General features: G+C 34.5%; 1 protein-coding gene across 3 annotated transcripts in view; it reads left to right on the forward strand.

Moving 5' to 3' along the window:
- LOC114326422 (protein split ends) overlaps positions 1-25,174 on the forward strand; it is a 507,603-nt gene that overhangs the window by 393,262 nt on the left and 89,167 nt on the right. The window lies entirely within an intron of this gene.

A 25,174-nucleotide genomic window follows, 5' to 3' on the forward strand; every position in this document is an offset into this window, starting at 1 on the left:
TTTCATTTGCGTCTTCAAAAAATTTTTTTTATGTAATGTTTTTCTATATTTTTCACAGTGAAAATGGTCACCAGAAGGCAACTGTTTGACGTTTTGTATGAAAAGGATAAGTTACAACGTTCCAGTCGCACAGAATATCTGTTCAAGTATTTGGTGAGACACTACAAAATTGAAAATGATGCAGACGCCATGTTAAAAATGAGGATTTTCACTTCAAAGTTTTGCAACGTCGTTTATGCAAAGCTTGATCAATGTGGGAGAAAAACGGATAGATTTGTGAAAAATAATACAGCGTGGTTAAGTGTATGTGTATTTGAAGAAACTGGATTAGAAATTGATCCGAATGCTGAGCCACAACCAGGAACTTCATCTGGAGGTAGGCGTGGTCGTCCAAGCAAAGAATTTTCTGCGAGTAGTGTAAGATCAAAACGTCGAAAGACTTCAAAGCTGTCATCGACGTTCGAAACCGAGGAGCTTACTTTAGCTGCAAGGAGAAAACTAAAGACTGAAGGAAAAGACGATGCCGCAAAACTTGTCTCTGAAGCACTTTTGACTCCGACTCGAGCCGGTAAAATTAGGACAGCTTGGCAGAAAACTCAGAAGTCAAAAAAAATAATTCCACTCACCCCAGATGAAGCGCTATCAGTAATGATTGAATCAAAAGATACCAAACATTCATATCTTGTTCACAGACGAATAGCAAAAGAACATTTTGCTGATATATATCCGTCTTATCACAAGCTTCGAGAAGCAAAATTACGCTGCTATCCCCGAAAAGAAGGACAAACTGTAAGTGAGTCATGTGCAGAAATATTATTACAGGACCTCTTAGATCATACAGTTAAACGGATAGTAGAATTGCAAAAACCAGTTCTTCGTTCATTATCAACTGAACTTCTAAAGAATTTGAAACTGTTGCTGAAATGGGGATGCGATGGAAGCACCGGTCATTCACAATACAAGCAACTTTTCTCCGATAATAGTTTTGGTGATGGCGATTTATTTCTTACATCCATAGTGCCATTACAGTTATATGCGGAGCAACCTGGACAAGATAAAATTATTGTGTGGCAAAATCCCCGTCCATCGTCAACTCGATTTTGTAGACCTATACGCTTTCAGTTTAAGAAAGAAACGAAAGAGCTGACGGTACAGGAGACATCATATATAGAAAATCAAATTTCAGAACTTCAACCCACTATTGGTATGCTGGATAGTGAAGAAATTGCAGTTTCTCATGTTTGTGTGATGACGATGATAGACGGCAAAGTGTGTAATGCAATAACGGAAACAGCTTCTTCACAAACATGTTATATATGTAAAGCAACCCCCAAACAAATGAATGACATCGAAAAACTATTAAAGAGGGAAGTTGTCCAAGAAAATTTGAAATTTGGATTGTCAACTCTACATGCCTGGATCAGGTTTTTCGAATGTTTGCTGCACATTTCCTATAGATTAGAAGTTAAAGTTTGGCAAATTCGAGGAAGTAACAACAGAGCAGTTTTTGAAAACAAGAAACGTACCATACAACAAATTTTCAGAGACAGAACAGGTTTGCTTGTGGATATACCTAAGAGTGGAGGTAGTGGAACTACTAATGACGGCAACACAGCTCGACGATTTTTTGCTGACCCCTCACTGTCTAGTGAAATTACTGGCATAGATAAAGATGTCATTATGCGATTTGGTATTATATTACGCACCTTATCTTGTGGCTATGCAATCGATGTGCGAGCTTTTGAAGAGTATTGTTTGGAAACCGCAAAACTGTATGTCGCTAAATATTCATGGTATTATATGCCTTCTAGCGTGCACAAAATATTACTCCATGGAGCCATAGTAATCAAGGAGGCTATTCTGCCTATCGGTCAATTGTCAGAAGAAGCCCAAGAATCAAGAAATAAGGATCTCAAAAGTTTTAGGGAGAAACATACACGAAAAATTTCGAGAATATCAGGAAATCAAGATTTGTTAAACAGGCTCCTTATAACTTCAGATCCAGTAATTTCATCTTTGCGGCAGTACCCACTCCGAAAAAGTTCAAACATATCTTCTGAAGTTGTATCCTTGTTGAAGGCGCCCTCGTTAGAATCAATGGAAGCAGATTCTCTTAGAGCTCTACAACTTAATATGGAAAGCCGCCAAGTTTCTTCATCCGACGAGGAAGACGACAGCGCGAGCGACGTAGATTTTTAGTGGTAAGCATACTATTGTATTTACAAGGGCGGATCTAAGGGGGCCCAGGGGCCCATACCCCCCTTGGGATTCACATTTTGAACTGATTATAAAGTTAAAAATTAAATTTTAGTATTTAAGTATATCAAAGTAAGTTATAAGTATAATCTTTTAAGCACTAATATATTAGATTTTAAATAGACTTTATTTCATGCCATTTTTACCCCCTCCCTTGCTAGATTTTTCTATCGCTATGCCCCCCCTTGAGACTTTTCTGGATCCGCCCTTGTTTATTTATTTAGAAGCTAATAAACTTGTTACAGAGCGGAATTTTTATTTTTATACCTATTACCAAACATATTTTGATAAATTTCTCTAAGTTTTTTCGAATTTGTACCTAAATAATTTATAATCTTACTATACTTAGTAACAAGTAACGTATTTTACGGTAATTCATTTTATTTTGTTAATATTTTTTAACCATATAAACAATTAATTGCATAAAGATCGAAAAGTCTACTCAATGTAATTATTAACCTTCTGGCCCCCCTAAAAGTTACGCCTGGGTAGTTTAATTTTTTTTATTATTTTTTCCTTTAAAAGACTACAATTTTAAAGCCCTTCAGCCCATTTTCAGATTTTTGACCGCTTTTTGCATTTTCTGGCCCACTGTGCAGTGGCGAGACAGCAAACTGTTACTAGGCCGAGACAGTGGTGAGGGCGAGAGATGGTTTATACGTATTTGGCAATTTTTGAATTTGGAAGTGAGTCAGTTCAGTTTCGATTCACAAAAACAAGGAATAGTGTACTTATGGATCGTAAAGCTAACATTAAAAATATATCAAACAGCTTATATCACTGCTTAGACAAGAATTGACGGATTATGAGAAGGAGATAAGCGTCTTTGGGCTATAAATAGACAATGGATGTTAAGAAGACCAAATCTCGGTACTCCCGATTTCTTCGATTCATTGATTTTTTTATTTCTTGTCTATATGTCGAACTTAAAATTTTTTTTATTTGACTTTTTGAGTTTTAAAACCAACAATATTTATTTCTTCTACAATCGATACATATGCTGCATCACGTATTTGTTTCTTTTATACTCCAAAGATTTGAAATTTCATAAGCACGGGTGTGACTTATACAACTGAACTAAACTGTATTGTCCTATCTGAGTTCCATTTGTTAGCTATTTTTGAGAATCAGATTCATTAACTCAAGTTGTCTCCTCTGATGAAGTGGTAAGTGGTAATGTGCACAGTTACACAGTGAGTGTTGTTAACACATACCGAGTGGATTGGCGAGTATACGATTGAAGGGTGGGAGGTCGAAGACTCGGCCTAGTAAATAGAACATGATCCGAGTGACTGTCTCGTCATATGACTGGGTCGAGGGCTCGGCCAAGTACTCGTTAGTATGTTTATACCAAACGGGCACTCGGCTGAAAACACTCTCGCTACAATACTCGTTACGTGTAATCAAGGTTTAAGCGATCTCCTACTTATATGAACTGCTAACTGCAAAAAGGGGACATCTGCATAAAAGCAAATTTTACAGGATAAGGTAAAAACTAAATAATTATGTAACCAAATCTCTTAGAAACGGAAAACTTGGAATACATGTTCAATATAGCTTTATACATAATTCTGTAAATAAGTTGTAAATAATTTTAAATATAATTGTATAATATTCACATTTTAATGTTGTGTAGAAGTCCCCTTTTTGCAGTTGACTGTAATAAAAATAAAAATTGTTAGAAATAATTCAATTATATAAACACTACTTGCCAGAAAACACCTTTATTTGCCATTATCAACATGTAATATAAAGAAAGGAATAGAAAATAGTCCATAGTATTAATTATCAACTTGTTGAACAGTGGGCCATTCTGTTATTTCCCTCCAAAATGGGATATTGCCATCGTCGATGAATCTGAGCATTTTTCTAATGTTTTCAACTTTGGATGATATTAATGGGCGTGTTTCAGAGTAAACTCGCGTTGTAAAGGCAAAACTGTCACTTCTTCGGTTATTTTTCGTTATATTTCTGCTGTAAAAGTCCACTTTTTGCAGTTAGAGAAATTTTAGCCGCATTTTCAATATACTTAGAATAGATGCAGAAGTCCCCTTTTTGTTGAAAACGATGTGTTTACGTGTAAAGAACGCAAAAATAACAAAAAGTGAATTTATGAAAATTTGTTGGAAGTCCCCTTTTTGCAGTTAGCAGTTCATATACCGCCTGCAATATGGTGTGCCGTGCCTTGATTTACCCGCTAACCATATCTTCTCCGTCAGTAAAATCTATTGAAATCGTGCATTACAACATCGAATCTGAAACGATTGCGACAGCATAGTCGCAGGTGGATGATCGTCGTTCATCCATTTGCATTTCCTCGTGCGGTTCGAGATCAAGGCACTTCAACGTGATTGTGATTAAATGCCTTTGTTGCTTGATTTAGAAACGCACAAAGGATTTTTCTGGTACAGACACGTGGCTGCATAGAAAGATAGATAAACAGTGTTGGGCACGATACTCGTATAGGAGCCCTAACAACTATACAGGGTGATTGGTTAGTGTGGTAAAGCTCAGTAGATCCGCTATAGTAGTAGATAGCAATAAAACTTAATAACAAAAATTGTAGCCAACTTGTAAGATTCACATTACAAAATTAGTTAATAGTGGCAGACCAAAATTATGTTTTTTCAAATGGAACACCCTATATTTTATTTTATATTCGAAATCTTTTTAACTTCCCTATCACAAAAATATAAAGGTTTGTTATGTTATACAGGGTATTTACAAAGTTATAACCAATTTTCTATGAAAATCGCAACAAGTTCAGCTCCCTGTATAAATACAAATAAACACAACAGCAATGTTTTATTTGTGCCATATTTTTTTGTTGATTGTGAAAATTTTTAAGAATGGTTGATATTACTAATTTTCTTTATATCGAATGCAGGGTGAGTCAAAATGCAAGTACATTCTTTTCTCAGAAATTTTAATTGGAACACCTTGTATTTTATATGACTATCAAAAAGTACGATTACCGTACTTTAATTTTTATATAATATTCCCTATGTGTAAATTTGTTAGTTTTCGAGATATTTTCATTTTTCAGAGCAAATTATTAATTAGGTGTCTAACCTAATAATAAAGTTGTGCCTATGAACTGAACCGTTTTTATGAAACTTCATCTCCAAATAGTACATTTTCGAAGAAATCTCTCTGCTAATTGATTTTATCTAAGGCCCATTCACAAAATAATATTCTCTTTTCAGAATCTTCCTGAATTAATTCTTTGTACAATTGAATGCGGCAAGGGTGCATTATATTTTTTGCAAGAATTCTTTGCACAGAGTAGTAAATTAGTTCGTTTGCTTTGGAAATATTTCGTATATGTATGTACTTGTATGTTGATTTTCAGTAACTGCCAGCAACACAGTTATTTCGTTTTCCTGTGTTACGTACTTTTTGTTCGCCCGTGTTTTTTATACATAACTGAACCAGTGAGGTTAAAAACCAATCCTTAATATTTTTCAAAGCTTGCTGTTATATACCCTATTCCACGAACATACGACTGTGTTGGATTATCTCGACAACGAATATTTTATTGTGCAAAATATGAAGAACGGAAGTAAACTGAAAATTACATTGTTGTTTATTAGAATAATTATTAGAGCCATTTACTTTCGTACTTCTTATGTTTTACACTAAAATATTCGTTGTTGCGATAATCCAAAACAGTCGTATATTCGTGGAATGAACCATAGGTTGTCGTCTTTCAGGGAACCGTTCATGATACATTCTTACTGATAATAACGCATTCTTATTGCACTCCCCCAATTCCAGACCATATCTACCATTTCATCAACAGTAAAATTCATCTTAACTATTTAATAACACAATACACAAACAATTATGGTGAACCGTCAGTTTTAGACAATTCAGTCATGGCTTACTTACAATTTGGAAAATTGGACACTTTATTAATAATTTGCTCTGAAAAATGAAAATATGTAGCTCGAAAACTAACAAATTTAGACATAAGGAATATTATACAAAAATTAAAGTACGGTAATGGTACTTTTCGATAGTGACCTAAAATACAGGCGTTCCATTTAAAATTACTGATAAAATAATATACTTGCGTTTTGACTCACCCTGTATTCGATATAAAGAAAATTAATATTATCATTCTTATAAATTTTGACAATCAACAAAAAAATATGCCACCAATAAACCATTGCTGTTGTGCTTATTTTTATTTATACAGGTAGCTGAACTTGTAACAATTTTCATAGAAAATTGGTTATAACTTTGTAAATACCCTGTATACCATAGCAAACCTTTATGTACATTTTTGTGATGGGGAAGTTAAGAAGATTTCGAATATAAAATAAAATATAGGGCGTTCCATTTAAAAAAACATAAGTTTGGTCTGCCAGTATGTTATCGAACACCCTGTAACATTCTAACTAATTTTGTAATGTGAAGCTAAAAGTTGGCTACAATTTTTGTTATTAACTTTTATTGCTATCTATTACTATAGCGGATCTACTGAGCTTTATCACACTAATCAATCACCCTGTATATTGGGACAGACTAAAATACATGCATAATTCGGATAGTTGATAGTTTATTTTTTTTAAATGTTTTAATGTATCTAATTTGTTAATTACTAATAATAAATATAGTGTTACACCAGTCGCCCCCCGGATAGACGGCCTGGCGTCAGGGCTAGAAGCTGTTCTTACCTGAAATGTTAAAATAATAATAAATAAAGTAAATCTCGTAATAATAGGTTCAACCAACAACACAAAACTTACTCTACCGTAGGCAAATGGGTGGAAATGCATAATTGTATTTTAAAGTGCATAAAATGCATCCAAAAGTGCATAAACATGTCAAAAAATCAGAATAAAGGCCAAATTTTGTTATTCGGGGTGTTTTTGGTGACACTAAACATGAATACGCCATAAGAACCGACCACCGGAGTACACGGTGCCCAGGGTCACTGCTAGGGCACATAATCTGGAGTTACGAGGGTTTTCAGCACTGAATTGATGCAAACTTTTACTCGTAGGTTTTTGGTGTCTCTGAACTACACGAATACGCCATCAGAACTGACCCCTGGACCACGTGGTACTCAGAGTCACTGCTAAGGCAAGTAATCTTTTGGAGTTTCAATGAGTTTTTGGACACCAGGTGCACCGGAGGTCGGTTCTGATGGCTAGTTCTTGTTCAGCGGCTCCAAAAATCCCCCGAGTAATCTGTTTGCATCAATTTACTGCCGAAAACCCTCGAAATTTCTGATGACGTTACTCAGCAGTGACCCTGGGCACCCGGTGCTCCGGGGGTCGGTTCTGATGGCGTATTCGTGTTCAGCGACCCCAAAAACTCACGAATAACAATAACTGGCCCTTAATACATTCACTGATTTTGACCTTCAATTAAGCATTTCCACCCATTTTTCTATTATAGACTTTTTTCCTGACGTCGTCCCGAGCACAATGCAAAAAGTTCATCGATAAGTGATGTATTTATTAAAATTTAATTTTTTCCTAAATACTTGTTTGGATTTGTTTGGCTTTTACTGACAGTTATGGCAGTTCTTCATACTGTCCCATTATTTAGTTGTCTTAGGTTATATGTGTTATATAAAAAAATATTAATTACGTTTAAGATCATTTATAATTTAAAATATTAACAAAATATATAATAAATTATAAGTCAAAGACTTGAATTCATTATCTATTTTAATTTGTCCCGATATAATAAAACGATACGATAAACTACCCCAGATAATAGGGAACTTGCACTAAAAAATTTTTTTGCATAAAATTGTTAATTTATGTTTTAAAATGTTATATTCAAAATATTACGTCTTAACAATGAATAGTGTACGTACAACATCTGATCAAAGTTCCGCGCCTAAAATTTCCGTTTCAAACAACTTCAAAAACGAGAGCTGGGGTCTGACGTCATAGGCCACTCGTATCGTTTGCCCGTTCGGTGGGTTATTGCATTTAATGCAGTTTGCCCATAGATAAATAATATAGTCGAAATATCTTGTTTTACTCTGTGGCAAAAATGATTTTTTCTGTGACAGGCAAAATATTAACATTTTATCTCTGTTGACATGTATCAAAAAGTTCTTTTTTATGAAATTACTTTTGTCGTTTCTTGTGTTGAAGAACAAAGAAGAAACAAGTACAGTAGGAAAAATGAAAAAATACCCATGAACGAACATATAAAACACGCTGTATTTTCCTGTTACCTTGTCACACAAAAAATTGGCCAGCGCAATTAAATGTAATAATTATTGTTACATGTACTTGCACTGGACAATTTTCTTTGTGACAGGGTGACAGGAAAATATAGCGTGTTTTATATGTTCGTTCATGGGTATTCTTTCATTTTTCCGACTGTAACTTAAAAATAAACAAAACTTTTAGTAATAAAAGTAAGAGTAACTAAAAAGTATTGGTGCTACTATAGTATGCGGTTTACAGTCGGGTTTCTACTATAGCTTGCGGTCTAACGAGGGATGCGGTGTAAGTATAAGCTGAGATGATAAAGATATTAACTTGTAAAATTACAATAATGATTCTTCTTATTTATGCGTATTATTAACTTTGTAAAGAAAGATTTTGTTGGCTATGTACACGTTCTATCGGTACGTCTGCTAATCACCATAATCTTTTCTCAGAAGGCTTTGAACACAATAATGAAAGGCTCCAGTAGGTACTAATAAACATTACAATATAATCTTTATTATAATGCAAATTACACCGTAATCTTTTCCAGGATATACGAAATCCTTCGATTAGAGGTAGGTAGATCAAACCCACGCCACGGGATGAACCGGATACTATAATATAATGGTACCAAACTATTGTTATAAACGGTTTAAACATGCTTATTAATAACTCTTACTTATTTGAGTTGACACCTCGCATTTCTCCAATAGAATAGCCTTCAATACTTTTTATAAAAGTTGCCACCATGAAGACATCAACGGTAGGTAAGTTGTCAGACTTATCCTCGTCCGTCATATTATGCGTTTTTAACTCTTTACAAAGTAGCACTAAACTTTATCAATTTCAGTTTAAAACTAAGCTGATTGGGGAACTACTTATTACAATATATAAGATGAACATAAATAATACCTAGGAATTTTCCATTAAAGACGATTAAAATGTAATATACCCGTGATACCTACCCTAATCGCGTTGTTTCCGACTGCTAGCCCGGTTGACCGTGGCCCGTGACGTCGGACCAATAGAAGGACGCTCAAGAGCCTCCTAAGATATTTAAATTTTATAGCATTTTCAAAGCGTCGTAATTAGCGTACGGGTTAAAAATATTTGTTTTTTTCGCATGCAAGCGTTTTAAGATCATGTTACCTTATGTTTTTTAATATCATTTTAATATTTAAAGATTTATGCAAGTTCCCTATTGAAACAGTATTGAATAATAATACTTCAATCATCCATGATAGCTATCATTCACCCTAGCCTAGCTCAGTCTCCCAAACAAGATATAATTAAAATATGACTTATTAAATGCATTAACAAATATAAAATTCTTGCCAAAAACTAACAATTCTTGGTTTATACTTATGGCTTATTGGTTCGATGGTAACTTCTTGATGTCGAACTGTACTGCTGTAGACTTGTAGACCTGGGCAGATGTTATGGCCTCAGGTCCCTGCAGCTGGAAATGTTAAGCAGGTAACCCATTATGAACGCCCGGCACGGCAGAGGACAGTCCAAATATCTTTGTATAGTTTTAATTGCAACGTAACCCATTATGAGCGGCCAGCTCGGCCCGGCACAGTCCAGCACGCAAACGGAACGGTCGAAATTCTCCGAGGAGAATAAAATCCGTTGAAGTCGAACGGCCTGAACGGCCAGTCGGCGCCAGTGCGTCATAATTGTTGGTAGTAAGCAGATATATTGTTGATTTTTTATTTGAAAGCGCGTTGTTTGTTTTGAAATATGGAAATATAAAATATAAAATTTGATTTGAGACATTCGAAAATATTTGGGAAATTTTGGATCATCTTTATGCGGGAAAAGATGATGAAAATCGCCATATTCTCTTCTTTTTTTAACATTTCGTGAACCCAAAACCGATGTTTCCGTAGTAATTTTGCATTTTCGTCTGTTTCAATCTCAGTACAAATTTCACTTACTATTATAACCTCTTCTGACGAGGTCTCCATGGCAAATGATCATTTTTCCGGTGCCGTGCCGTGCCGGCCGTTACAAATGGGTTTTTGAACGTGCCGGCCTGTGCTGTGCCGTGCCGGGCTGTGCCGTGCCGGGCGTTCATAATGGGTTTCCTGCTTTGTCGTTGCAGTCTAGATGACATTGTCCTCGTTGTTGTCAGCCTTGTAGTGGCATCGCCGGCGATGGTGCTTCATTCTTGAGGCTCCCGAAGGGAGAAAGGTGAACTTATTTCAAAAACTAGAAGATAAAATACATATCAAACATCAAGAAGTAAAAACCAAAACGAGCCTTTGCCAAATAATCGTAAAAAGTAGCAAATGGCAAAGGGATAAGATACAATTAATAGTGACGATTACTAGTTAAATTATTTGATTAACCACGTGCATATAATATGTAAATTAAAAGAAATATATAAACTTGAAATATTTGAAGACATGCTTTTAAAAGATGGGAGGTTGAGGTAAGATAAAAAATAATATAAAAACTATTAATGCTGAACTGTGAATATAAGAAAAAAGATTAATGAGTTTTCTTACCACAAGAGATCGTCTGTTTGGAATAAAATAAATCTATTTTCAGCCTGCAATTGGCTTTTATAATTCTGCCCTCTCTCCATTGTTGTCACTGTCATTGACACGACAGCGCAACGTAGGAGATGGCGGGCATGTTCTGTTTTAAAAGACAGATACCTAGAGTGTAAGAATATATATGAAATACCTACGTTCAGTATGATGATTTAGATGTTAGATGAAAAGAGAGATAGGAAATAGATGATAACGAAAGAGGGCGCCAAACAGGTTTTTAACGGGAAAACAAGTTAAAACGAATAAAGAAGATAATTATTAATGAAATATTAAAGAAAATAGAATAAACTAATTATTTAAAAATAAAATAGCAAAGATATGACGTTTGTAACGTTACAATAAAGATTATATTTATAAAAGTTAACATCGCCGATATCTACTAGACTAAAACCACAGGACAATTGAACCAAACAGAAATTCCTTATGTGCACTAACAAACAAATTATTGGTCTAATTATACTTTGAAACTATATACGTATTTAATACATATACAACGATGTTAGGCATTAATAATCAACTTAATTATGTGATTATTATTATCTTAATTATATTTATTATGCTTGGTTTGATTTCAGTTAGCATTCCTTTAATAATAATTTTGAGACAATACAAACATAATATGATACGAAAGAACCCTACACCAAACTTGATTATATTAAGTTTCGCTTACATTCAGAAAGCATTGATTCAGAGATAACATAAACGTAGACTCATCAGAATTATTCGATAACTGACTCAACAAAGAAAACACAATTTTTTCCTTTAGGTTTGGAAACAGAAAACCCAAATCTGGGAAAAAGGCTCATAAAGCACTAGTTTCAAACCCCTTGGAAGGGCTTATTTTCAAGACGCCGTACATCCATTCGCTGTGACAACTGGAAATCACATTTTTTATTTATAGTTGAAACGAGTAAGCGATGGACTACGACTACCCCAGCTAATTGAAATAATATTCGAAAATATTACCTCAACCAACCAAGATAGCCATCGCCACACACTTAGCTTAGCTCAGTCACTCAGGTGTGTGTGTTCGTCTTGTCCTAACCTTAGATATGAATTATGAAAATTGGAATGGAAGCAAACAAAACAACAATATTTAACTAATCATGTTTATTGTTCATAAAGATATAATAAAAATATGACTTAGTAAATTGCATTAACAAATGTATTCAAATTCTTGCCAAAAACTAACAATTCTGGATTATACTTATGGCTTTTGGTAGCTAATGGTAACTTCTTGATGTCGTATGGTACTGCTGTGGACTTCTCTTGACCTGGGCAGATGTTGTGGCCCTAGGTCAGTGCAGCTACGGTCCTGGTGGTGTCATACTTAGATGTTGGGTGCTGCTGTCTAGTTGCGATGCATTCATGAAGTCCTGCCTTTGTAGTTCCATCACCGGTGATGAGGATGGCTTGAAGATCCCGAAGGGAGAAAGGTGATTTTATCCCAAAAACTGTAACAGTAAAACCATATCAACAATCAAGAAGAAAACCAAATTGTACCTTTGCCAAATAGTATTCAGAAATAGTAATTGGCAAGGGTAAATTAAATGGAATTTAGATGAGGAGAATAGTTAAAATTTGATTTACACGTGCATATTAGTAGATGAAAAGAAATATAAAAACCAAACACATGGTAGAACATTTGAAGGTTAGATATAAAAAATATTAGAAAAAATGTTATAAGAAGCTGTAAATAATATGCTAAGATCCTTACCCCAAGAGAGATGATTTATTGAAATAAAAATGATTTATTTTTGAAGCTGCTCTGCCTTTTAAAACATTACCACCTCCATTTTGGAGAATAAAATATGGGGGTTGTCACTGTCATTAAAATGACATGACAACGAACCTTGGACGAAATTTGAAATAACGAACATGGAACACAAGAGATGATACAGTGTAAATAGGGTTGCCTATTATAGGACGGGCGCCAACCGATTTTTAAAGGGGAAAATGGGTAAACCAAATAGAAGAAGATAATTATTAATGAAATATTAAAGGAAATAAGGTAAAATAATTATTTAAAAATAAAATATCAAAGATGTGACGTTTGTAACGTTACATAGTAGCAATTAGGTTGAACTTCAGAAATTGGTCTATTCGTATGTTTTAAATTTATTTGGTTTATCACCAAAATATTAAAAATCAAAGAATCAACCGAAGGGTTAACGCAACGTGAAGTAGCTCAACGTTTGGTGTTTTTACAAAGTATTGTAAATAGAGCTTGGAATCGTTGTCACAAATGGTGTAGCCTCATATGTTCATGGTGGAGAGCGACAACGAAGTATCAACCCTATTGATGGCCGATATATGTGAATTATTGATAGACGGAACCCAATATACAGTATAACTGCTTCTAGTGCAGTCACTGAAGGTGAATATGAGCTATTACCTCCGATTTCGTTGAACCTCCATCGACTTGCATGAAAATTGGTGAGTGGTTAGAGGATATCTCAAGGAACAAAGGTGACATGGTGCCAACTTGCGCTTTTACCCTGGGAGTGAATGCAACCCCTCCTCGGGGGTGAAAATTATTTTATTAAAAATAACCCCAGAATTCGATAGAGGGACAAATTATAAGCATATTTTGGTATATAAAGTTATTAAAATAAATCAAAACTTTTTGAGTTATTAAAGATCAAAGATTTTAATTTTTCGTGAGAAAAATGCATGTTTTTAACCGATTTTTCATAAATAACTCAAAAACTATAAGTTTCTACAAAAAAGTTATTATTATCAAAATTGAGCCTAATAAGAAATAAAATAAACTATTTACTAGAAAAACCTTTCTATGTTAACTAAAAGTAAGTTATAGGTAATTGAATGTATATTTCTTTTGTCGAGTACCCAAATCTAAGTATTCAAGCTTAAATACCGGCAAAATGATGCGTTTTATAACATAAACTTATTAAACATTTGTCAAAGTTCATAGAAATATCTATCAAATAAGCCCTCGAACAAGTTGATAGCGTTAAAATTTATGCACCATAAATGTTTCAAAATGTATCTTTTAAAAATTTTTCAAAAAATTTAATTGTTTTTTTGTAAATAACTCCATTAATTTTTAAAATATTAGATTCACCTAAAAACTAATTAAAAGTTGATTCCAAGAGCTATTAAAAAATGTCAAAATTAGTCTTTTAATCCTCTCACTTTTTTAACAATAAAAGGTTAAATGGCCCCGCTTACATGGTTCTCGCAGCAAAATTGAAATTTTAAACGTTTCTATCTCGGTTATTTTTTACTCTACGGAAATAGTAAAATGGGTAAAGTATTTGGAACAGAAAAAACTAAAATTTAGTTATATATCATTTTTTAAGTATATTCAGTATTTTTGGAGTTATTATCAAAAGAAAATGAAAAGTGCGATAATTTTAAAAATCCTGATTTAATTAAATTGTATCTTTTTTTCAAAAATATGCATTCTAAACCGGTGAAAATTGTTGAAATCATTAACTATGTTTACCTAAAGAAATTGTTGTGAGGATTACTACAAATTTTAATTTTTGTGGAAATGGCGTATGTTTTATTTTTCACTTTTTCCTAAAAAAATCGAAAGGGTTCTCTTATTTTCATCATAACTTGCTTAATTTTGATGCTATTAACTTCTACTGGAGCTCATTTGATAGGTATTTCGAAGTACTTTGACAAGTGTTTAACAAGTATATTCTATGAAATGCATAGTTTTCCCGTTATGTAAGCTTGAATACTTAGATTTGAGTACTCGTCGAAAAAAATATACATTCAATTACCCATAACTCACTTTATAACATTAGTTTAGTTCTTTAAGGGGGGAGTGTATTAAATTTTTTATCTTTAACTTTGGTAATAACAGTTTTTTTACAAAAGCTTATAGTTTTTGAGTAATACGTGAAAAACAGCTTTAAAACATGCATTTTTTTTTAAGAAAAATAGACTTTTTGATATTTAATAACTCAAAAAGTATTGATTTATGTTAATAACTTTATATAACAAATTTTGCGTAGAAGTTGCCCCTCTATCGATTTCTGGTATTTTTTTATTAAAAAAAATTTCACCCCCGAGAAGGGGTGGCATTCACCCCCGGGGTAAAAGCGCAAGTTGGCATCATGTCACCTTTGTTCCTTGAAGTATCTTCTAACTACTCACCAATTTTCATGAAAATCGATGAAGGTTCAACGAAATCGGAGATGAAAACCTTCAGTGACTCCACTATTCTCGCATCAACAGAACATTGCATAACGCCACTGGAAGAATAATTTCAAACCAAACCGTTAAAAGAAGGTTGATTATTATGACTATCTTAAGAGCAAGAAGACGTTCATCTCATCCAGTACTAACTAGGAACATCGTGGATTGAGAAGACTATTGGCTAAAGAACACCGCATTTGGACAATCAACGAATGGAGAAATTGTTTATTTACAGATGAGCCTAGATTTCGTATAAACAATTCGGATCGTCGTATTTTGGTTGGAGGGAACGAGGAGAGAGATATAATGAACATTATAGGGTGCCTACAACTGCTTTTGGGGGGCTCTATTTGCGTTTGGGGTGGTATTTGTTTTGCAGCCGCACGGACTTAGTGGTTCTGCCAAATGCTACGATGACGGGTCAGGGATATAGAGATATGGTTGTAGAACAATTATTGTACCATTTGCGGGTGCAATCGAAAGTTTTGTCCTTATTGACGACGATGCCCGTCCGCACCTTGCAAGACTTGTGAAGGCTTGTGAACGAAATATTACAGCATCACGGTATTGACAGAATGTGGTGGTCAGCCCAGCCCGGTTACTAGATGTGAACTGGATAGAACATGTCTGGGCTGCTATAACACGACTACTAGATGTGTTAGATAATCTAGTGAATAAGCTCCAACAGTTAAGTGAAGCTGTGAAGCACATATGAAAAACTTTGGTTCAAAATTTTTTGAATGTATTAACTAAGAGTGATAGCTCCCAAGATAATCGTTTCTTTTTTTGAGATATAGTAAGCAATGACCTTCAACAAGAATTCTCAAACGTCTTTTAGAGGCAGGAATGAAAGCTGTAAGACCTCAAAAGAAACATCTTATAACTGAAACCGATAAAAAAAGACTGATTTGAGCAAAAACTATGGCTCACTGAACAAAATAACACTGAAGAAATATTATTTTTGTCTCTAGCCTACATATATTTTATTTGGTAGACACGTAATGTTCAGGATTGTTTACTAAATGAATGCTATGCTGGAACAACGTTGTAACCGCCAACAGTTTCATATATGGGTTTTCCATGGAACAACGTTCTATATGCGCAAAATACTGTACTGCCGACTAGACCGTGGGGAATATTCCAGACTTACTTTATTCATCCTATAGTCGTATCATATTACTCTCATAAAGTTTGCTTTTTCAAAATGATCAATTATAACGTGTTTTTTCCAATTTGTCGACAAAATCTGATTCGTCGGCGTTTACAACTTTGTTCCAGCATAGCGTTCAAATCTATTAATTGTTTGTTGGATGTCCTGTTATATAATTCCATAATTACACGGAGTTTAGTACACACAAACAGCAAACTTATAATTAGATTAATTAAATCAAGCACCAAGTTCAGTGACATCTGCGGCGCCCCCTTGCGACCAGACCCGTAATTAAACCTAGGTATATAGTGCCTACTACAAACCACGATATCACAACGCTGGAGTAGCATTTAATAAGTATGTTGCATGTATTGGAGTGTTTCGCGCACTCTGCCTCCCTCCTCAAGTCCATCGTTGAGATTGAACCGAGAGTAAAAAAATGAGGAATAATTGTATCCTCGTAACGAGGCAAAAAACTAGTATAATGATGGTGGTTTGGAGGATTGGAGGAGTGCCACGTTCGTCAAACAGAGGCGTAGCCACTTTTTCTGGATATAAAAATTTGAGAACCTACAATATAATAACTATCTTCTCCGGTTTATTTATTTTATTCAATCAGAAAACCCACTAAGGAATTAAACTAAAATTAATATCAATGAAAAGTATACAACTTGATCGAGAAAAACAAGCTTAAATGCACTATGCTCACATGTCGAAGAACCAAATCGTAAACAAACAAAAATTGTGCAAAAATACTTTATATGTATGTATTTATAATAATACCTAATGTTTCCATAGTCCATAGTTTTTATTGTACTGCACGTTGTAAGATAATTTTTCTATCATTATAATCTGATCAGGATCATTAAGCAATTATGCTCTAATCTAATTTAACATAATCCCTAAATACTAAGGTCTTACGCACTAACTTGCCTTAGGGATTAATTAATTATAGTAACATGACTACCCGAATATTCTCACGTTGGAGCTGCCGTTTATCACGATTGCTGGCAGATTTAAATATGTTTTTTTTAAACAGTTTATATATAGGCCTGGGTCCCGCGTACCAAAAAAAAGTTTATTAATAGCAAGCTGAAAATTTGTTAATAGCTTAACGGTGTCTACTCGGACAAACTTTGATGTATGGGAATACTGTAACGGGAGAAGTTTTAATTGTGAAACTTGATGTTAATTGTGGAACGTTTCATCCTGATAAGTTTATGATTGTGAAAACTAGCAGGTTGTTTTTAAGTTTATTCAATAGCAAACTTTATATAATATATGAAAAAATGTTTGTCCGACAAATATGTTGGGCATTTTAATAAGTCCGACACGTAAAACATGTCAAATGACAGGCAGGGCCTATTTTACCACTAGGCCCGTGATGCACCTGCCTCGGGCCCGCATTTTATTGGGGCCCGGAAAGATTACCAACAAAAATTTTTTTATTGCAATAACAAAATAAATTTTCAAAATTCTTTGATTAGATATATATTAGAAAATAATAAATGATAACTCCACTTTTGATTTTTAAGCGACTTCACCTGTCACAAGTACATCTCCGTCATCTCCTATAGAAAATGATAATGCTAATAACTCTTTCCCTGGCGATAAAGGGGATTGGCCACAATATTTAAATCTGGAATTTCAACAATATTTTATAAAAAATAATCCACCGAATCAATATGTTGATAAAAATAGTGAATGTGTTACACAACAGGATAATAATAAAACCAGACATTTGCAAAGTACGATTTTTTATAAAATGAAAGCTAAGGAGGAAAAAATTCTTAGGAGTGGTTAGTGTGCAGTTCTAAAAGTAACCGTGTTTATTGTTACGTTTGTAAACTGATTTCCACGAAAATTATTGTTCTTCTACCTTTCGATGGGTGGAAAACTATCAATAGGATAGTGATTCAACATGAGCGATCTCCTGAACATATTTCATCAATTGGTATGTCAGTCAAGAGACGTATGTAGTACAGCAGTACAAATTGTAGCATTAAGGGAAAAAATTATTTAGAAGAAAAGGAACATTGGAGAAGCGTTCTTCACCGAATAATAGCAACCATTAAATTTTTGTCCAAGAATTGTCTATCCTATCTATTATGGTTCAACAACCAAATTATTTAGAAAAGGAAATGACATAATATATACAGTGTGTCGCATTTAAGATGAAGACAGCCCTATTAATCCGGTCAACTTAGACATCAAAATGCTTGGCAAATAACAAAAATTGCCGTAGAGCCAAATTTTGGTGGAGAGCTAGGGTATACCATAACAAATAAAGTTTAAAAAGTCCCCATCGATCCCATGTGTGCGTCAAAAGTTATTCGGGGTCAAAGGTCAAAATTTGAGATTTTTTGGATTTTTTTCGAAAACGGTAAGTTTTATCAAAAAAAAAACCTTAAACCAAAGTTGTAGATCTTAAAATTCTCTACAAAAATAGTCCTTACTATTTTTTTCCTAAAGGTTGCCATTCCTGAGATATCGCGATTCAAAGAGTCACATTATACATGATATGCACACGTTTCCACACCACACCTTTGAGGTAGTGTACCCGGCGCGTTTTTTTACCGTGGTTTCCCCTGTAGGCCTACTCAACTAACTGTTTTTACAATTTTAGGATAATTTAAGGAAACAATACCGGTCAAGTTCTAGATATTACCTTATTATTGATATTGATTATTGATATTGCTATTGATTATTAGGTTAACTATTGTTTTGATTTCTTTAGATATTTTAATCAGATTCATATTCTTGAAAGTCTACTTCAACAGTCAAGTCTTCTTCGATTTCATCTTCTTCCTCTTCATTAAAATCACAGGAGTCTTCCTCTGTTGTACTAAACTGGACATTTGAGCAAGACTGACCTTGGCAGTTGGTACACACTAGAGAACACAGCAACCCGACTTTTTTACATCCACATTTGGCACTACAACCTTTTTTGCAATTGCAAAAAATAGTGTTAAGGAGTTTTTCTGGAGCAGGAGGGAGAAAGGTTTAAATCGGATCCAGAGTATTATATATTAATTTCCAACCCCAGTCTTCTGGATTCAGTTCATTGCCTAGCCATGTTTGAACTTGATAATATACTCGATACAAATGTTGAAAAGCAGATGCTGATGTTGGAGGAAGACATGGTAGTTGTACTTGTTTCTTGTTTCGCCTATTTTTTACAAAAGTTAAGTATCGGTATTTATCAAGACAAATAATGTTTTTTGGAGCTCCATAAACCGCAAGAAGAAAGCGAATTCCTTCCGTAATTATTGTTTGCGGTGTAGAATCAAGTTCTGTAAAAACTTTACAGCAGTCAGTCAAATCTTTTTTTTTTCGAATAATTTAAGTACTGACGTTTTGCCCCTTCTGTACATTGCGGACGTAGTGTCGCAGCCGGTTATCGCATGTAAAAATAAAATGTACTTTTGGCATTTGGGATAAGCCGATAAACTATTCGAAGAATATATCTCTGTTCGCTGTTGAGCCCTTCCAGGTTTCAGAAAATAAATAACTTTATCTACTGGAGTCCTTGCAGTAATCAGTAAGAACAAATCAACACCTTCACCAACTACAATTGTTGTGTTTGTTGCCTTAAATTTTTCAATTGCTGTCTCAATTATAAGGACATCTGCGTCATTTTTAGCTTGTTTCACTTCAATATTCGCAGCTGTTAATTTGTCAGTTAACATTTCAGCTTTCTTTCAGCTTTCTTCTTGCGGTTTATGGAGCTCCAAAAAAAATTATTTGTCTTGATAAATACCGATACTTAACTTTTGTAACAAATACGCGAAACAAGAAACAAGTACAACTATCATGTCTTCCTCCAACATCAGCATCTGCTTTTCAACATTTGTATCGAGTATATTATCAAGTTCAAACATGGCTAGGCAATGAACTGAATCCAGAAGACTGGGGTTGGAAATTAATAGATAATACTCTGGAACCGATTAAAACCTTACTCCCACCTGCTCCAGAAAAACTCCTTAACACTATTTTTTGCAATTGCAAAAAAGGTTGTAGTGCCAAATGTGGATGTAAAAAAGTCGGGTTGCTGTGTTCTCTAGTGTGTACCAAATGCCAAGGTCAGTCTTGCTCAAATGTCCAGTTTAGTACAACAGAGGAAGACTCCTGTGATTTTAATGAAGAGACCAATGACTAAGTCACATTTGAACAATTTTTGAACATCCAGCAAGAGAAGAGGAAGAAGATGAAATCGAAGAAGACTTGACTGTTGAAGTAGACTTTCAAGAATATGAATCTGATTAAAATATCTAAAGAAATCAAAACAATAGTTAATCAATAGCAATATCAATAATCAATATCAATAATAAGGTAATATCTAGAACTTGACCGGTATTGTTTCCTTAAATTATCCTAAAATTGTCAAAACAGTTAGTGGAGTAGGCCTACAGGGGAAACCAGGGTAAAAAAACGCGCCGAGTACACTACCTCACAGGTGATGTGGAAACGTGTGCATATCATGTATAATGTGACTCTTTGAATCGCGATATCTCAGGAATGGCAACTCTTAGGAAAAAAATAGTAAGGACTATTTTTGTAGAGAATTTTAAGATCTACAACTTTGGTTTAAGGTTTTTTTTGATAAAACTTAACGTTTTCGAAAAAAATCCAAAAAATCTCAAATTTTGACCTTTGACCCCGAATAACTTTTGACGCACATATAGGATCGATGGGGACTTTTTAAACTTTATTTGTTATGGTATACCCTAGCTCTCCACCAAAATTTGGCTCTCCGACAATTTTTGTTATTTGAAATGTATATATAGACCGGGTTATATATTTTGGCTATCAAAATAAATACAGAAGTTTTGCACAGTCATACAGGTTGAATGTTCACATTTTTTAAGATACATACTCAGCTGAAATTTAAATTTTATTTAAATATATATTTTTTTGAAAAAGTTGTTCCAAATATTATTCTAATTCCACATACCAAATTTCATGACAAAATTCGCACTTTTAGTCTTTTCATTATTTTCAGTCAGGACCCTCAAACTTAAAGTTGGCTGGCCCAAGATGCTTCTCGGGGCAGCTGAGATGAATTTTAGGGTCCTGATACAAATATTGAAAAAACTAAAAGTGCGAATTTTTTCTGTGCTATGAAATAGCTTTTTCCAATATCTCTAACGCGAAGCAAAATATAGAAAATTTACCCTGTTTGTGGATTCGCAGTAGGCCACGATTAAAATTTAAATTTCAGTTGAGTTGATAATCTTAAAAAATGTGAACCTCCAACCTGTATGACTGTCTCTCTCTCTCCTGTCGTTTCCCCATTACTGAGGATCGTGATTTCTTCCAATATTCCTAACAATGTTTCTCCATTGGTCTCTATCTTCAGCTGCTCTAAGAGCTTCGCAGAATGAGTTTCCAGCTGAATGCTTTATTTGGTCAGACCATCTAGTTGGTGATCGTCCTCTTGATCTTCTCCCCGGAACGTTTCCAGAAACAATTAATCTCTCCAAACTGTCGTCACCTCTGCGAACCACGTGACCAAAGAATTGCAGAATTGCAGAAGTCTCTGCTCCTTATAGAGATATTGAGAATACAAGGGCATTCACCAGTCTCATCTTGATATTTTGAGAGAGAGATCTGTCTTTCCAAAGTTTAGTTAGGCGACTGATCGCATTCTTTGCCACACCAATACGTCTCCGAACTTCTGCTTCACAGTTACCATCGTTAGTTATACTAGACCCGAGATAGACAAAGGTGTTTACTATCTGGTATTCCTGTAATATGTTAGTCAGTTGAATAGTGTCAAATCTGTCGACCACCATTATTTTTGTCTTAGCTTTATTGATTTTCAGACCAACTTATTGCTTTCATACTCAACTCTTCGCAGAAGATCAAACATTTCTTGCTCATTTGCTGCTATAAGTGTAGTGTCATCAGCAAATCTTAAATTGGAGATTTTTCTACCAGCTACTGTCACTCTACCGGCCCATCCTTCTAAAACCATCCTCATGACATGTTCACCATAAATGTTAAATAAGTCAGGTGACAACACGCATCCTTGTCTAACACCTCTCTCGGTCTTGAATTGGTTTGAGAACCTCTGATCTAGTCGTACTGTCGCCATATTAGACTGGTACAGATTTTTAATAAGTGTCACCAGGTGCATTGGTGCGCCCATTTCTATTAAAATTGACCACGGATTTATCCAGCTTACACAATCAAATGCCTTTTGGTAGTCAACGAAGCATATAATCATGGGTACTTGAAATTCTCTAGACTTTTCAATGAGTTGTCTCAAGTTCAGGATTTGTTCCCTTGTACCTTTACCCTTTACAAACCCCGCTTGTTCCTGAGGTATTTGGTAATGTAGATAGGTTTTTAATCTGTTTTTGATGATATGCAACAAGATTTTACTAGCATGTGTTATTAGTGACAGTGTGCGGTAGTTTTCACATCTGGTAGTAGTTCCTTTTTTGTGTAGTGGGATATAAATTGAGGTACACCAATCAGATGGCCATTTTCCTGAATTCCAAACAGCGACACAGATAGAATGGATGATATGTAATCCTTTGTATGACTGTGCAAAACTTCAAATCTGTATTTATTTTGATAGCCGAAATATAGAGCTGTCTTCATCTTAAATGCGACACACTGTGTTTAAAAAATGTTTAATTATTTAAATATAAATTTTATTTATTGTTAATAAAAATTTAATGCCCGGTTGCACCAACAGATCTTAAGCTTAAGTCGAGAATATCATAAGAATTAATATAATATAATTATAATATATTACAATAGGAATACCATAATATAATAATAGATATAATTGATAATAAGGTAAGAATCTAAAATTAAATTATGGTGCAACGTAAGTGATACTCAAGGAGGCCCTATCTATAAGTAGAGCTTAGCTAAGGTGGAGCTTAAAATCTGTTGGTGCAACCAGGCATAAATTTCTAGTGCAACTATATTTCTACTAAATAATTAATTCATTAAAAAAAGTTATTATTATTATTGTTAAATCATATTTAGGGGACCGGAAATTGTGTAGTGCCTCGGGCCTGATTTGAAGCAAAATAGGCTCTGGTGACAGGAATTATGTTGGTGATAAATAGCAGTCTGATTTTTGCATGAGAGTTTAATGAAAGGGTAATATATCAATTAAAAGTTCTGTCCGACAAAATACATGAGACCTTTTCGTAGTCTGACGTTCGAAACCTCTATGGACCAAAACCTGTACGGACCTGTTCCACAAATAAAACTTCCCCTATTCCAGTGTTCAAGTACATCAAAGTTTGTCCGACTAGACACCATAGCTATTAACAAATTTTCAGCTTGCTATTAATACACTTTTTTGGGTACGCGGGATCCAGGCCTAATACTAGGAAACTATGAAGACCACTATTAGGATAGTATTAAAGCGGATCCTTGATATTTTATTTTGAAAACGTTGATACTTTTGAATGTTATACATATATGGTTATAGGTATCTAATTCTAATGTTACTTTTATTGGCACAGCCCAAAACTGAAAGCCATACGTCGAAGCGCGTTTCAATACCTACCTGTCGATGAGCAATTTCTTAAGTATACAGTGCCGCCAAAAAAAACCTTTACATCGCCAAATAAATCACCAAATTTGAAGACAATTTGCATGCGTTCTGTCTGCGCTTGGAGGGGGAGGAGGGGAGGGGGATAGCGTACTTGCAACGGCAATTGTCTGTAGTTTACGGACCGCTTAACTTATTTAGGGTATTCTGCGCGTTTGCACTGTAAACAGTTGGCTTTGTGCGGGTAGTCAGTGTTAAACTTTGTCTTATTTACCGCGTAAAGTTGAACTGACAAATATGGGTCGAACAAAATTCACAAAAGAGGAGAAGGTTCGTGCTTTGCTTTAACATTACTGGAGAAAGGGGACTCTGTAATTACCGTAGCACGTGATATTGGTGCTTCGAGAGAGGCTATTTATCAACTGAAACGTTCGGCAGCTACCAAAATCTTCCATAATTTTTTCCCCCCAAAAAATCCCCCAACCATTTCTACTTAGAAAAATTCCCCTAGACGCTTTCAAATTACTCCAAAATTGTCGGAAAATATCCCAATCTGGCAACCCTGACTACCACTATCATCTTTTTGTTTACGAAAAATGGCGATTACCTTCCCTCCTTCCCTGACTATCTTCTATCTCATCCTGGCCGCATTATATTCGCTTCATGCCCATTCCATCAGTATTGACAGTTCGTTGATTTATATACATTTTCTGACGCTGTAAACGTCACTAGACATAAAAATAAACATTGCAACAAGTGAAGGGTCCATGACTATAATAGCTCAATGTTCCTATGTATCTAGTAGGGTGGCGCTTACTGTATACGTGTTCCAAATTATCAAAAAAAAATGAAACTTTGAAAAGGCGTGTTCCATCATTATTTAAAATTAAATTTAATACATGTGCCACACAATGAATGTAATCTGCATTTGGGTCAAGTTTCTTTTATAAGTGCTTTTAATCCTCCATATGCACCCTACATAACGTGTGCACCATCATGACCCTGTCCTCTTCATTTAGATAAATCAATTCCATATTCTGTCATCCTATTCCAAATAAGAGTTTTAAGTCCTTCTGCACTGCAATCAGCTATAACAGAAGGTTGGTCAGGTTTTGATAAGTCTTGAGTTGTATCCAAAATAATCGTCATAAATGAAGCTTTTTTAATTTATGAGACAATTATTTGAATTACAGGGTTTAAATAATAAACTTTACTCACCTTTCGGCTTTAAAATAAGTTCTTTTAAAATATAATCATAATTTGATATTAAACAAAAGATAAATAGATATACATAAATATAATTTACATATAAAGAATAGATTACACG

This window comes from Diabrotica virgifera, chromosome 1 (assembly GCF_917563875.1).
Source record: "Diabrotica virgifera virgifera chromosome 1, PGI_DIABVI_V3a".
Classification (NCBI taxonomy): Eukaryota; Metazoa; Arthropoda; class Insecta; order Coleoptera; family Chrysomelidae; genus Diabrotica; species Diabrotica virgifera.